This window comes from Peromyscus maniculatus, chromosome 20 (genome assembly GCF_049852395.1).
Source record: "Peromyscus maniculatus bairdii isolate BWxNUB_F1_BW_parent chromosome 20, HU_Pman_BW_mat_3.1, whole genome shotgun sequence".
Classification (NCBI taxonomy): Eukaryota; Metazoa; Chordata; class Mammalia; order Rodentia; family Cricetidae; genus Peromyscus; species Peromyscus maniculatus.
The window spans coordinates 46,842,934-46,859,955 of NC_134871.1; positions in this window are offsets into that span (position 1 = coordinate 46,842,934).

Consider the following 17,022-nt stretch of genomic DNA (forward strand, 5'->3'; position numbering starts at 1 on the left):
TCCCATTTTCAGCTCCCCAGGTTTCCTGCTTTCTCATTGGTTGTTCCTGTGCAGCCCTCTCTGTTCACACCCACCATGTTTCAGTCCCACTCCCCACTCTCTGGGCCACTCTGCCCCCTTCTTTCAGACTCCAGGTTCTGTCTTCTCCTGAGTCACTGGCTGTCTGCATTGACTTTGCTGTGCTCAGACACAGAAATACAAACTCCTCTACACTCAGTTCCATTGACTTAATATTGTTATGCCCAGGTTGCGGGGGACCCCCCCCAAACACTACCACAGAGACTAAATCCCACATTTCAAAGCAAAGAGCCTTTATTTCAAGTTCTGGAGCTTGGTCCCTCTGTTAGTCCAACACAGCAGTGAGAGCAGAGAGCACCAAGCTCAGGTGGGTGGATTTTTTTTTTTTTTAATCATAGCAGAGGTTGGGGTGAGGGAATTTCCAGAGTTCAGAACCCTGATTGGCTGACAATTATCTAGGGGTATCTGTAAAACAAAACATAGGTGTGTGCTAGACTCAAGGACCTCTGGCCACCTTATCTAATGGTTGGAATATTGGGGATGTTAGGTTCTTCCTCATCCCTGGGTGGATCCCTGGGTGGTATCAGCTTAAGGCTTTTCCTGGATCTGGGTGTTGCTTGCCAGTAAGCCTGTCGCAGAAGCTGTGTCTAGGTCCCTAAGCCTGCTGCTTAGGTGCCTGCTGTGTGGTCAAGCTGTTTTGGGGCCCTCCACAAATATCACAATATGTCCCTTATAACAGTATGCCTCCCCATCCCCACCCATCTCCCCTGAACTCTTAGCTGCTGACGGGGGGGGGGGGTCACTGAAATGAGTCCGACTGCAGAGCCTTGTGGATCTGCTCAAATTCCTGCAAGTTTTCTTCCAGCTTCTGAGCCAGGTCCCGCACCCATCCAGCTGACTCTGTCTGTGCTCCATTGTACAAATCTGTTGAGCTATTTACAAGGTCATATATATCCATTCCAAGCATTAAACTAGGAAGGCCTACTCTGGCAAATCTGAATCCTCTTGCAATGTTAAGTTCTCTTGCAATGCCGAGTCCTCTTGCAGCCCTGAGTCCTCTTGCAGCCCTGAGTCCTCTTGCAGCCCTGAGTCCTCCTGCAGCCCTGAGTCCTCTTGCAGCCCTGAATCCTCTTGCATCTCTGAGTCCTCTTGCAATGCCGAGTCCTCTTGCAGCCCTGAGGCCTCTTGCAGTTCCGAGTCCTCTTGCAGCATTGAGTAGTCTTGCAGCACTGAGTCCTCTTGCAGCCCTGAGGCCTCTTGCAGCACTGAGTCCTCTTGCAGCACTGAGTCCTCTTGCAGCACTGAGTCCTCTTGCAGCACTGAGTCCTCTTGCAGCACTGAGGCCTCTTGCAGCACTGAGTCCTCTTGCAGCACTGAGGCCTCTTGCAGCCCTGAGGCCTCTTGCAGTTCCGAGTCCTCTTGCAGCCCTGCGTCCTCTTGCAGCCCTGCGTCCTCTTGCAGCACTGAGTCCTCTTGCAGCACTGAGTCCTCTTGCAGCACTGAGTCCTCTTGCAGCACTGAGTCCTCCTGCAGTGCTGAGTCCTCTTGCAGCACTGAGTCCTCCTCCTGAAGCACTGAGTCCTCCTGCAGCACTGAGACCTCTTGCAGCACTGAGTCCTCTTGCAGCCCTGAGGCCTCTTGCAGCCCTGAGTCCTCCTGCAGCTCTGAGTCCTCTTGCAGCCCTGAGTCCTCTTGCAGCCCTGCGTCCTCTTGCAGCACTGAGTCCTCTTGCAGCACTGAGTCCTCTTGCAGCCCTGAGTCCTCTTGCAGCCCTGAGTCCTCTTGCAGCACTGAGGCCTCTTGCAGCCCTGAGTCCTCCTCCTGCAGCGCTGAGTCCTCTTGCAGCACTGAGCCCCCTTGCAGCACTGAGTCCTCCTCCAGCACTGAGTCCTCCTTCTGCAGCGCTGAGTCCTCTTGAAGCCCTGAGTCCTCTTGCAGCCCTGAGTCCTCTTGCAGCACTGAGTCCTCTTGCAACACTGAGTCCTCTTGCAGCCCTGAGACCTCTTGCAGCCCTGAGTCCTCTTGCAGCCCTGAGTCCTCTTGCAGCACTGAGTCCTCTTGCAGCATTGAGTCCTCCTGCAGCCCTGAGTCCTCCTGCAGCACTGAGTCCTCTTGCAGCATTGAGTAGTCTTGCAGCGTTGAGTACTCTGTCCAATCTGGTAGCACAGTATAAAGTACAAGTGCCAGCAACTGGCTGTGAGACAGCTAACTGATGCCTGTTCAATTTGCTGTCTTTGCTCTTAGGAGTGATCATTGCAATATCATGTAGTACGTCCATGCTAGCTTTAGCCACCTGGTTGACTTTATCCTCATATGACTCTATGTTAGACTGTTCCAGAGCAGAGGTGGTGACACTAGTCACAGCTGCTGCTACCCCCAGCCCCGCTGCAGTTGCTGAGAGCAGCATACTGGCCCCTCCTGTGAAGGGGGCCAGAGCAAATCCAAAAAAAGAGAAAATGCCGGTTGAGCTGAAAACCACACTGGAGGTGGTGCAGTCCCTGTGGACCTGGTCAAAACGGTCAGCCAGGTCTCGGAGCTTCCTGATGTGTCCTTCAAGTTTCCTTTTCAACACAGGAAATTCTTCCAAAAACCTCTTTTCCTGCAGCTCCTTTTGAGTTTCATCATCTTCATCTGTGAACTCCTGTGCTAAATGCTCAATCAACACATCATACAGTGCATCTTCCTGCTCACTGTGACAGGTCAAGTGCATGAGGAAAATAGTTATTTCTTAAAGCTAAAATCTTATTCAAATTTCACTTTCATACTACAGTTCCAGTGGGAAAAATATGTATAGATCCATAATTTCACATTCTACCATGAGCATTTGGTACATCATAGATACTCAAGGACCTTAGTCCATAGGGTCAGTGTGTACAGTAGAGTCACTGTAATGAGAGGCACTTGATCAAAATGCCTTTAATCAAGGAAATAGCATCATCACGAGGGAACCCTGTAGATGGGCAAGGGCCTGTAGGGAAATATAAGATCTGAGAAACATCTGCTCCCAAGAATTTCCTATAAAAATGCTCAACCATAAAGATGTGGGGTGTGGTGGGAACTTTGGTACCATTTCTGACATCCAGAGGTGCTGAAAGCCAATGGCATTGACCTTAGGAAGGTTCCCATGAGGCCCATATCACTGGAAGTGATCTGTTGATGAACTATCTCAGATCTGTGTGGTGGATGTTTTCATTGGCTTATTTTAATCATCTTTGTTCCATGATCAACTGTAACTATGTGATAACAATCTTATACATGATCCCTATGATTTGTCATGAACATTCTCAATCCTGTGACTGGTTTGGAGTAGTCCTTCATAAACAGCTGGTGTCAGAGGGAGGCTCACTGGGACTCTTTCCTCAGACTTTGCCATGAGGATATCTCTGAGAATTTAATAATAAAACAAAAAAAGAAGAAACATTTCAGAGCCACAAGGGACCCTCCAGATCATTGTGCCTGATGTCTGTCCTCTGCAGATGCACAAAGCCCTTTCCCTCCCTAACTTGACCTCACAAGGTCAGTGCATGCCCCGGGTGACTAAGACAGGTCAGCTGCCACTGGTCCTGATTCCACACTGACTCACACCACTCCCTCACTCCTGACCCATCACCTGGCATGTCTAGTTCAGACACCTGCAGACATAGGTCACCAGGCTAACAGACAACATAGCTGATGACAGTGTCACATTTGAACATAGCAAGGCCATGTTCGAAGATGCAAGGGGCCTGGAGACTACCTGCGGTCATCAGAAGGTCAGAAATCCCCTCAATTTGGACAAGGCAATAGGGGAAGGACTTTTCTCTGGGATTGGGACATGGGGTCACCTCAGACTCTCCAGTTATTTGGACCATCCTCCAGCCACACTGACATGGGAAGCACTCTCTAGCAACACATCCTTCCTAATATTCAGGGAGTTCTGTGTAGAATAGAAGAGAAGCCAAAAGCCACTGGAGAACTCTGCAGCACACACATGTGTGAAGGGCACACCCAAGCACAGCCCTGCACACACATGAAACATGACATTGAAGTAGGTGGGATAAATGTCCCTTCTCCCTCTTACATGTTTTCTGCTAGAAACCTAACCATTCCCTTCTTGTGCCTTCAGTTCCTCCCTCTCCTTTCAGTCCTGCTGTAACCAGCCTTCTACCCACACCTCCTCTCTAGGTCACTCACAGTCTCTCCTGAGCCCTGGCTGTGACCCTGGCCCTGGTCTCTGGGCTTTGGGAAGGGTGCTGGCACTTGGTTTTCCATCCCTGACCTGTTGCTCACCCCAGGCTGTCATCACCATGTCCTTTCAGACTGAATTCCCATTCCTACTGAGCACACTGGAGCTCCAGATCTCAGTAAGGACAGTCAGGGTCACCCCAGCTCTGCAGTGGCACCGTGGGCTCTCTGCCTCCTCCACTCACACAAGGACCCTGCTGTTGTTCCAGCTCCTCAGATGGGAGGAAAATGACTGAGACAGAACCTGGGGACATGTTGACCATGTCCACACTTTTATGACCCTAACTCAAATGATTTCTTGAGTCCTCAGTCCTATAGAAGACCCTTGATTCTGGTCTCTTAAGGTAGCTCTCAGTGATAACTTTCAGGGGCACTTATGGTGTATTGGCCACATGTTAAGAACTCCACACACATGATTTCATTTTCTCACACTGAAGTTTCATGGTTCTGAAACTCAGGAAGTGCTTACTAATTTGCCAAGGTCACATAACTAGTAGATGGCAGAAATGGTCCTGGCACCTTGAGTGACATCTTCAGTCACCTTGAGTTGATTTCCACCAGGGAATAACATGGTAGAAACTCTCCTCCTGGATGGTTGAGGAAGAGGTCCATAGCTCTAACCCCTGGTACTGGCTAGAGTGGGTATGCCTGCCCAGGAAAACCATCATCTTCATGGTGTGGCGGGCAGTGCTGGGGGCACCATGCAGGTTACCTTGACAACCCTGCTTCCTCCACAAATGCCTCCCAGGCTTCATCTTCATTTATCAGGAATATCAGATCCTCTCCGCTGAGTATTTTTGTGAGAAAGTCAATGAATTCTCCAGTGATGTGTCCTGCCATTATTACCAAGAGAAAGAAGAATGTGGTTAGAAGCCAGTGTGGAAGAGATTAAATGGCAAGTAGCAGGAGATGGAGAGATGCCCTGTTCCTGAGCATTTGTCCACGGTTCCTAATGGGGACACCAAGGTTGGAGGTTCAGTTATGATTCCCAAATTCATATGTAAAAGCTCTGAGGCTCAGCAACTATATTTGGAGACAGAAACTTTAAGAAAATAACGTAATAAAGTCCAAATTATGCCATGAATATAGAGTGCTACTTAGTGGGACTGGAGTCCTTCTGACAATGAGATACCAGATGTCACTCTCTATTATCTATCCATCATTTCATCATCTATCATTGCACACACATGTGTCTCTCTGCATCTATTTACACTCTGATATCTTGAACATGGGAAGGACTCAGCTCTCTGACACCATGGAGAGAGCATCCGTGACCACTCGACTCTTGCATATTTCATGACTCCGCAGCCAGTGCCCACAGACAGGACTGCCAGGTTTGGCTGCCAGCTTGGGATGGACCCTTGTCACTGCCAGCCACACCAACAGCAGCTTTGCACACTGAAGCAATGGCTCTCCAGGAGCAAGAAAGCTCTGGGCTTTCTCCTTTCACAAGCAGGAGCTTAGCTGGCTGGGTTCTTGCCCCTCCTGCCTCCTCCCACTGTCCCACTGCAGAGAGGGGCCTCCCCTCAGAGCCTCTTAGGTCTTTGACAGTTCCAGCCATTAGGTGACACTGAGCTCCCGAGTGCTCTTATTCTCTCCAAATGCAAAATGACAAACATTTTCATTTTCTTCTGTCCTGCTTCCTTTTCTTCATTGTAGACTAGTATAAGCATCGCCATTAACAACTATCCACAGATTCAGTGTCTTATTGTCTTGATCTTTCCCCAACAAAAAAATTACTCGATTGCCTTTTAGTTTAGCCCTTGTAAATTCTCAGAATATAGACAGAAAAAAGCCACCTCCTGTGCCAAAACATCACAGGAATGACTCTAGTCCAACTGTCAATGGAGCCCTTGCTTCCCTGAGAACCTGCATGAACCAAGTCTCCCCTTCTGCACTGTGCTCAGCAGGACTGCCTTCCAGGATCCTGTGACACTGACCCATGGGACTCTGTGTATGTGTGTGTGTGTGTGTGTGTGTGTGTGTGTGTGTGTGTGTGTGTGTGTGTATGTATGTGTGTGTGTGTGTGTGTGTGTGTGTGAGAGAGAGAGAGAGAGAGAGAGAGAGAGAGAGAGAGAGCGACAGACAGACAGTCAGAGACAGAAAGAAAGAGAGAGAAGAGTGTTCTCAGTTTCTTCACAGATGTCTAGTATTCTGATGCTGAGATAAAATACCACAACAGAAATGCATTATGAAGATTCATTTGGCTTCCATTTCCACAGGGATAGATGTCCAGAGTGTCGGTTAAGGGACAGAGGCAGGTGATGGAGACTGAGATATTTCATCTGAAATGCAAGTACTCTATTTTACTTTTGCCATATTTTGTTATATTTTATTTTTGAGACAGAGTCACACTGTGTAGCCCTGGCTGAACTTGAACTCACTGTGTGGACCAGGATGGCTTCAAAGATTTACCTACCTCAGGTTCCCAAGTGCTGGGATTAAGACATGCACATCCTGCCCAGCAGGTCTATAAACTTTAAAAGCCCACCAGAGGTTTGGTCTTCTCTCTAGTAAGGCTGCATGTCCTGAGACTTCATTAACCTCCCCAAATGACAACACCAACTGGAGCCCAAGTGTTTAAGGCAGGAGCCTCTGGGGGGATGTCACACAGTCAAGACAGCACACTTATAGACACAGGGACCACACATAGGTGGGCCACTGAGACCAAAAGTACCTGCCTTGGACAAGGAAAGGGTCTGGCACTGGAACCGTTCCCTATTGGAAGCTTTGTGAGATGGATGAAGACAGAAAAAAGGAAATGCCTACCATCAGGTTCGCTGCTTGCTGCCATGTCTTCAGACCAATCACAGGTTGTCCTCACAGCTCCTCAGGTGTTCAGGCTGGAGGGAGAACAACAAACTGGGATGCAATGGTGACAGCTGAGGGAAGTCAGGTGGTAAAGGAGTAACAGCCAGAGCGCTCCACCCCCAGTGGACCCTGCACTGCTCCTTCCAGATGTCAATCATCTGGTCTACCCTCCCCTCACCCCGGCCCAGTCAGAGCCCTCCTGTCCTGTCATTGTCCAGGGAGGATGCCACCAGCTAAGGACATAGCCATGAAGAAAAGCAATATACTGTTTACACAAGTGAAATGGGAAGGGGTGTTCTGTCAACTACGTGGTGGGAACACATGGGGATTGCTGATAATAGGAAATATTTACCATATGTCTGTGACACAAGGGCTTCTCATACACACCTCATTAGGAGACCAACATCCTTCATGAGATGAGGATGTCTGTGAACTCCATTTTAAAATGGAGAGAAGATCATAAAGGTTTGGCCCAAATTTTCCCAGTAATACTAAACTAAGGACTTAACCCCAAGATATTCTGGTTGATACCACATATTTAAGATGTGAATCTCCACTCCCTTAACTACACAGCAGCATTCCATCTTTTCCACATGTGACTGTGAGTGGCTTCTCACCCACACGAGGGCCTGTGTCCTGTGACAGGGGTTAAAATCACAGGTACAACAGTACTCTCCCAGAGCCCACACCCTCCCTCATTGTAGGATCCTGCATCCCACCAGGGCTGGAGTCCTGTCTGACCCTGTCCCTGTGCCTGCTCTCACCCATCCAGTCCTCTGACCTCCTCTCTAAATGTTCAAACTCAAGCAATTTCTTCCCTTTTTATTCACTGTTCTCTTATGTAATACATCCATCTGCAGCCTCCCCTGCCCACTCCTCCACTTCTTCTCTCCCTCCTTCCCTCTCTCCAGGATCCACTGCTCCTCCAGATAGGCTAAGTAACAAGGAGGGCTATGGGGGTCTCAGGATCTCCCTGGCATGGAGAAATAGAATAGATTTTGCAGTAGATAGAAGGCTGGTGGTGAGTGTGAACAGGAGGAATCAGGTCAGGGAGGGAGGGCAGAGGGAGAGAGTATGGGGAGAGCCCCTAGGCAGTTTCTAACCATCATGGAACAGCAGTGGATGAACACTCTCTTGAAAAAATTTCTGCTTTGGGGTCATTTGTAAGCTATTTCTAGAAGCAAAATTACTGGACCAAAAAGCTTCAATATTCACACTCACATGGCAGTGCACAGGGGTAGGTAGTCTCCCTAGAGTCACTAGGGCAGAGTAACCTTAAATAAACAGTAGATCGACTGCACATAGGGTAACCTCAGCACTGCAGAGGCTGAGGCAGGGGGGTTGCTGGCAGTTTGAGGACAGCTGAGGTACCCTATGGAGACCCTAGCTCTAAGGATAAAGAGCACCAAGTGCTGGAACTGCAGTTCCATGGTCGAAGCCCATGAATGTGTTTAAGGCTCCGTTTCAGTCCCTAATGCTGCCATGGACAAGCTAACCAGTTCAGGTGCAGAACTTCAAGATCTCTTTGATGACATTTCCTTCAGAGATGGGGCATGTGAGTAGTGTGTTCAGGGAGCATGGCAGGCAGGCAGAGGGGCATTGATAAGCTCCAGCTTCAGGGGAGCGGGCGCACATACTGTGACAGCTGGGTGACTCGGTCTGTACATTCAGATCCCTAGCTACTCTAAGGCTTACTGAAGGATAACACACACTGTTCTTCCAATGACCTTTAGAGTGTGTGCCCCTGCTCACCTCACCTGCATGGCTGGGCCAGCCTGCACCTCCCTTACAGCCCCTTCCCTGCCTTCCAACCAGTGACATGTCCGTCCTGATCCTCCACCTTCTCTCATACTTTTGGCACTGAGGGACCAGGGTCTCCTGTGCCCTCTCTGCCATCACAGCCTTCCAGCCCCACAGGTGGAGAGCAGCCTGCTGGGGCTCAGCAGGGCAGCCATCCTGGCTCCCGCTCTCAGGGGATAAGACAGAGACACAGAGAAGGGTGACAAACCCCATGTCACACAGCAGTCAGAGCAGAGAGGTGAGGGAGACAACAGCCCTGACTCTGAACTGAAGAGAAATCCTGGGCATTTAACACTCCTGGGCCCCTCTGATTCTCTAGAGCACACCCTGCAGCAGAGTCTGCCCTAGTGTTAGGTAAGGCTGGTGAGATGGTCCTGGGGACTCTGCACTGAGCCACTCTCGGTCCCCTTACCTGGTTCCTTGCCACACCTGCACACCCAGGACAGCCTGGGCTCCCTCCTCTGTGCCCCACAGTCTAGACAGAGGCCAGGTGAGGACAAGGGAGTGTGGCATCTCACCTACCAGTTCAGTCTCCATCCAGGTACTCTAGACAAGTCACTCTCTGCTATGCCTCAGTTTATCCCCTGGGCCTGACAGAGCACAGTCAACAAGGTCCAGCCGTGCCAGCAACCCTTAGTCATCCTGTATGTCTTTACCAAAACCTCATCCTCGTTGGCACAGGAAGAGCACCTCAAGGGCAGTTGTGGGTGTCCAAGCCGCACGTGTTGATGTCCTTGTGTCCCCAGACTCATCCACTTCCTTCTTCTGTTCTGTAGCTATACAAAATGACGAACCCCTGGACAAAGGCTTCCATCCCTCTAGGGCTCCATCATCATGTCTCAGGCAGGCCTGCAAGCAAGGTCAGGCCCCAGGCAGTTTGGTGGTCTCATCTGAGGAATTCCACACCCTCTCCTGTGCTGAGTGGGGAGGGTGGGGGAGGAGCAGACAGACCTCATTCTGACTGTAAGCCCAGCCATGCTGCTGCTGAGCCTGGGATCTGCACTATTGTCTAAACTCTGGAGCCATAACCCTCCTCCTCCCGAGCCCCTGAGAGGATAAACATGTTGGGGGAGAAGATCCCCAACTCACCTAGGAATCTTCCTGTAGCCAAGTGTGGAGGGGTCCCAGCTATCCTTAGCTGTGTGGATGCAGTCACCAGCTACACGTCTGAGACACAAACAGATTCACGATCTAGGTCCTACATACCCAGGGTCCGAAAGTGAAAGGAAAATGTCTGGTCTGTGGCCCCTCGTGATAAAACAGCACACCTGGCATGGTGCCTGACGGGCACCACCCTCCTGACGAGAAGCTCTGGCCGGGGGAGATAGACGCGAAGGTCACTGATGAGGCTTCGGCTGGGCTTCAGTTTTCAAGATAATGAAACATATCGGTCTGGGATGGCAACAGAAGTCTTGGTCTCAGAAGGATTAGAGGAGAGAGAATAAACTTGGACCTCCATATTCACGGGCACATTTCATATGAATCTGTCTGTACTTTCTGTAGATGGGAGAGGTTCAGACGGGTGGAAAGGCAGTCTATGGATGGAGGAACAGAGGGCTGCTGTAGCAGGGCTGGGGAAGAGGCTGGCCAGGGAGGTAGGCGCCTCGAGGAAGGTAGTCAAGGGCTTAGCAGAGGACACGTAAGAGGGAGAAGGGACATTGTTTTCCTGCCTGCTCTGACCTCAGACTTCATGGGCTGCAGAGCTGAACCCGGGTGCTCTCCACACACTGTCTGTTCTGAGGGGCTCCAGGTTGATATTTGGGGCTCTCTTCTGTTCTACACAGAGCTCCCTCAACATCAGGAAGCACATGTGGCTATAGACAGCTTCCGAAGTCTGTGATTGAAGGGAGATTTGCATAAATCAAACATCTGAGGGGCCCCATGTGCCCATCCCAGAGGAAAACACTTCCCTAGTCGCCTCTTGTAAACTGAGGGCATTTCCTAGCTATAGTATTACAGGTGGTCTCCAGGCCCCTTTCATCTTTGCGTGTGGTCTGACTGTGTTCCAATGTGACACTGTCACCAAGTATGGTGCCTGTTTGCCTGGTGACATCTGTCTGCAGGACCCTGAACTGGACATCCACACAGTTTCAGTTTCCCACTGACTCAAGTCAGGTTAATACGGCCAAGGAAGGGATCCACAGTGTATGAGCAAGGGTTCCTGTTGCTGTAATCAGACACTGTGACCAAAGCAACCTCAGAGGAAGGGCTTTCTTTCACTTCCATTTCCACTTCATAGTTCATCAACAAAGGCTTTTATGTCAGGAACTCAAGGAGATAAGGACCCTGTGACAGGAGGTGATGCAGAGGCCATAGAGAAACGGTGCTCATTGGCTCTTTTTAGTTGTAGATCTGTATAATATCCAAATGGCAGAGTCAACATCAGTCTGCTTGAAGTCTCCTCTGCCAATAAAATTAATCCAAAAAGTCTTCAATTTTGCCTCAGGCAGATTCATAGGACAGTGGCAGAAAGCAGACAGATTCTTTGTCAAAATATCACAGAAATGGTTTCCAGCCTGGTTGCTAAAATTATTCCCCTCTGAAACATCTTGAGCTGGACCTCCATGGACCACCTGATCTCAGCACTGTTGTCTTCCCAGCTCCCACTAGGAGGCCCCGTAACCCCCACTCATTATGCTCAACCACTCTCCTAGTCCTGAGCCCCAAAGTCTTCCACATTCATCAAAAAACATCATGGTCAGGCCTGTCACAGCAAGAGCCCACTCCCTAGTGACAGCTACTGTTTTAGTTCCCTTTCCATTGCTGTGCTAAGACACCGAGACTAAAGCAACTTATAGAAGAAAGTGTTTAATCTGGGCTTACAGTTTCAGAGGATGAGATCATGACTGTCATGGCAGCAGGCAGGAATGGACTGGAGCAGTAGCTGAGAGCTTCCACCTGATCCACAAACAGGAGGGGGAGATATGGAGGGAGGGAGAGGGAAAGGAGGAAGGGAAAGTGTAAGGATAATGTTCTTAGTTATGTCACTAGCCTGCAATGGCATCCCAGCCTACAAAGCAGGCATGCCCTCTGTGCCCGACCTCTCTTTCCACACTCTCTCCTTCCGTATTGTCCCCCCTCCATGCGGTCTCTCTCTCTCCCTCTCCCTCTCCCTCTCTCTCTCTCTCCCTCTCCCTCTCCTTCCCAATAAAGCTCTAGAAAGGTAACCATGGCTCATGACTCTTCCATCACCAATACATCCAGCACTCTCCTCCATTGGCATGGCCACCGCGGGCGGCGGCCAGCCACAAGCGCCACCACTTAACCAACATTTGGTGCCATTATAGACCACCAAGGACCTGCTGTGACCACTGCCGCTTGCCGCCTCTTCTCCCATTCAGCGAGACAGGGATATCGTGAGCGCACATGCGTCCCTCGCCTCCGCTGGACCCCCACAGAGCTACCATTACTGCTATCGCCATGATTCTTCACCACAGTGAGAAAGTCCGCCGTTCTTGCGGCTGTAGTCTGACCTATATTCTTTGTGACGGACACCCGGGGGTTTGTCCTCAGGTGTGCTGGCAACGGCAGGCACATTTTCACTCCTGACAAGGGAGTAAATGGTGTCTCGGACCACTGTGGACCAACTGTAGCACAGCCGCATCCCTTCCTATCCCTTGACTGTGGAACCAAAATAAGACCAAAATGCTCTCACCCCAAAAACTGCCATGGGACAAAGAGGCAGATACATTTACCACTTACATTGGTGGATAGGGGCAGGTACCTGTAAATCTGGCCACAAAACAGCTTTGTGGGAACTTCTGCCAACAAATGGGCAAAAACCATAGAAAAAGGGGGCAGGTACCGGTAAATCTGGTGGCATAACTGCTTCGCTGTACTCATAAATCTGGCTGCATAACAGTGTGGTGGGAACTTCTGCCGGTGAATGGGCAAATGAAAGAGTTACTTTATCCCCAAGCTTTCTTAAAGCTCTCAACCCTTCTTCCTCCCCATTTATGTCTCTGCCATGTGCAACCTTTTCTGTCTGACTTCCGCCGGCAGTGGGCGGGCTCACATGGGCGGGCTTGGGCGGCTTCTATGACTCTCGCCCTAACTCACCTTAACTCCACCCACTCATTCTCAAACTGCCTTGAGAGACACAGACAGGTCTGGTAGTGGCTAAAATCCATACAAATAAATTTACAGTTGTCAGGATGACTCTTAAGTCAAAAATCAGCTTATAGCCTCAGACAAGTCTTCCAAAAGGATTGGTTTATAGTTTGCCTCCTGGCAGATCTTCCTAAAGCTGTCCTTATACCATCAATCATCAGGGAAAAAAATTCAGGACACAGAGTAAAATCCGTTTCTTGTTCCCCAGACCTCCCCAACTAAAACTTAAGCATCTGGAAAGCAAGGGTCCTGACCCAACAGGCAAAAGAGTCATCTGTGGCATTTAAGGTGTGCCAGGGAAAAGATAAAAGCCCAAAAACAAAATTGCCAAGTGCTGGCACTCACTGACTCCCAAAAGCTGTTGGGTCCCTGTTTTAAGTGAGGAAAAAGGCCACAGGCTAGCGAATGCCCTGCCAGGCCATCAACAGCCTTGTTTGAAGTGCCGCCTAGAAGCTGGGTGGTGGTGAGCACACCTTTAATCCCAGCACTCCGGAGGCAGAGGCAAACAGATCTCTGTGAGTTCGAGGCCAGCCTGGTCTCCAAAGCGAGTTCTAGGAAAGGCGCAAAGCCACACAGAGAAACCCTGTCTCAAAAAACCAAAAAAAAAAAAAAAAAAGTGCCGCCTAGAAACACAAAGAGTCAGCTGACTGCCCCCAGGCACCAAGACACATGGGTACATCAAGCTAAGACCTCCAGCAGACCTAGGCTTGGCTACAGACATGGCAGGGAACCCAGAATGCAGCAGAGAAGTGATCCGTTTCTTTCCTTCTGGACACCAGGGCCACTGACTTGGTCCTGGGAGTTTTGGGATGCCACCTCTTTTTTATTGTCGGGTACAGAGGACAGCCTTACCACCTCACCAGATTTAATTGCACTTTCAGAGTTACTTAGTGAGAAAAGATTTCCAGCTAAGGTAAGAGCTCATTGTTTCACTCCAGATCCACTGCCTGTTTCTCACGTGCATACAGACAGGGCCCTGATATTTGTTTTGTCCCTAATTTCAAAAAAAGTAAGTTCTCATGCACCACAAGCTTTTCTCTTCCTAGTTCCCTGTTCTAACTCACTGTTCAGCCAATGATACAAGACCACCACAGAACTGGAGTCCAGAAATCATCAAGTAAGAACTGTAACAGCTAAAGGTATTTACACCCCCAGACCCAAAAGCATCTGGGTGCTATAAAAAGACTTTAATATAAACATCTATTACTGTGAGATGCTTTTAACAATTGATCACCTGTCTCCTGGATGCTGAACTAGTAAAGGAAACAGGTGCTTTAAAATACTCTGTCTCTAATAAAGCTTAACATATTTCAAAATCCATCTGGACAGGCTGGATCTACCTCAGATAAATGTCAACATAAAATAATATTCTTTTCTCTTTAAGCTCTTTTCTATGTCACCAACATCTTGTCAGAGAGAAGGTTCCCAGTCACAGCCAAGAGGGATACATGTCTCCAGAGCAAACAGATGACGGACAGCATCCCACAATGCCTGTCTACCTCAGAAGACTCCCCAAAGAGCCATCTGATGTCCAACAGTCAGCTGGAAGCAGCTTTTGAGAAAAATGATGCCCCTATTCCCATCTACCTGCTTTTTTTTAAAATAATAAGCGAAAGTCTAGGATGTAAGGATTCTGTCCTTAATTACATCACTAGCCTGTCCCAGCCTAAAAAGCAGGCATGCTCTCTGTGCCCGCCCTATCTTTCCACACTTTCTCCTTCCATGTTCTCCCCTCTCCGTGTGGTCTCCCTCTCCCTCTCCCTCTCCCTCTCCCTCTCCCTCTCCCTCTCCCTCTCCCTCTCCCTCTCCCTCTCCCTCTCCCTCTCCCTCACAATAAAGCTCTAGAAAGGAAACCATGGCTTGTGACTCTTCAGTCAATAATACATCCAACAATCTCCTCCGTCGGCATGGCCGCCACGTAACCAACAGATGGCCGCCACTTAACCAACAGAGAGAGAGAGAGAGAGAGAGAGAGAGAGAGAGAGAGAGAGAGAGAGATTGAGAGAGAGCGCTAACAAGGCCACAGTTCCCAAAAAGATCCACCAAGGGGAGATCAAGCATTCCAGCCTATGGGGACCATACTCCTTCAAACCACCACTCTAGCCTTACTCTTCCTACAAGCAAATAGTTCTGACATTGCAAATTCTGTTTTCTTTGACCTGCTGCCTTTATCCAACAAACTAATGTCACAACCCTGTGAGGAGGAATTGAAAGTCCCATTCACTGGCTCTGGTGCCTGTGTTGACATGTAAGAGCCTTAAGGCAGAAGAGGGAAGTCACTTTGCAAAGTTGTCACTTTCTGAGACTAAAAGAGATACCCTTCAACTGTTCAGAGCAGAAGACATTTCCTTTCATTGCACAGCACCATGACACCTCCCTGGTGTAGGAGTCTCCCAGCTGCCATACCCTGATCCCTCAGACTGAGGGCTTGAACCAAGGACCTAATGTTTCCTCAGTTCTGAAAGCCAAAGTCCACAGTGAAGGAATGGCAGGTTGGTTGTGGTGAGGACACTCTTCCTGGTCTGTAGCAGCAGCCTGCTAACTGAGAGTCTGCGCACAGCCTCTCCTGTGTGCATGGGGACAGAGAGGCGGGAAAGGACCAAGTGGAGGAAGGACACACAGACACAGAGATCAGTGATGACAGGTAAGTAGATAGATCAGCAGTCCTCAATCTGTGGGTTTCAACCACTTTGGAGGTTGAACAACCATTTCACAGGAGTCACCCAAGACCATCAGGAAACATAGATTTTTTTTATTTTATTTTATTTTTGGTTTCAAGACATGGTTTCTCTGTATAGCTTTGTGCCTTTTCCTGAAACTTACTTGGTAGCCCAGGCTGGCCTCGAACTCACAGAGATCCACCTGGCTCTGCCTCCCGAGTGCTGGGATTAAAGGCTTGCACCACAACCGCCTGGCAGGAAACATAGATATATACATTATGATCCATAACAGTAGCAAAAGTACAGTTAGAAAGTAACAATGAAAGTAATTTTATGGTTGGGGGTCACCACAACATGAGAAACTATATTAAAGGGTCACAACATTGGAGAGAGAGGAATTATACATATGATATCTATTCTTTTTGTTATCAGTACCACACTCTCATGGATTAGGGATATATATTTGTGACATTACCTCTCTTTCCGAAAGACACATCTCTAAAATCATTTGCTGTTATAAGGGTATCTTTCCCTTGCCCCCACCACCACACCCCAGACTAAGGATGCAGTACCAGTTATCCCAATCTCATCTCTCAGGACTGGCTTGCCGAAGCCCCTGTCTACAGTGTCAACTCTACTGTGCTGCCCAGCCAAGGTGCAGGGCTCATTCTTGAAAGTGCTGCAGTTGGTGAGGGATTGGATAGCTCCCCCACCTGCTGCAGGTAGCCAGGGGTGAGGGGAGAAGGGCAATTTGCTCTTATGCATGCTATCACATGGCAGAGAAGAGGGGTGCAACCTGCTCTCCCACCTATTCTTATGCCCTCAGGGCCACCTCACCCATGACCCTGCAAACAGAGTCAGCTCTATTGTGCTGGCCAGATGAGGTGTAGGACCCTTTCTCCTGAGTGTTTCAGCCAGTATGAGGCAGGACCAGTTTTTCCTAGTGTTGCAGCCAGTGAGAGGCGGGGAGAACTCTGTATAGCCCTATCCTCTGGGGCTTCAGTGGAATCAGTAGCCATGGACATCAACACAGACCATGGCTGTAACAGGGCCATGAACCCTTCTCTGAGAGGCTGGATAGGGATGACCATCAAGCCCCAAGGACATATGTATGGGATGATTCCCATTGCAATGCAAAGGTCATTTGGTCCCTGTGATCCAGCCTTGTATAAATTTCCTTCTGCCTGGAGCAAGGCAGGACTGCTCCACAGCCATCAACCTATGTCAGTTTATAGACAGGAAGAGCCAGAGTGGACTTTGACCCCAAGTACTCTAGGAGCCAAAAGAGGAAGAGAGGAGTCTGCCTTGGAGGATGTTGAGGGCTTCTGAGAGGATGCAATGTATAATGGTTCCAGATACAGAACAGGGGCTAGAGGCAGAAGCCATGTAAGCAGATTTC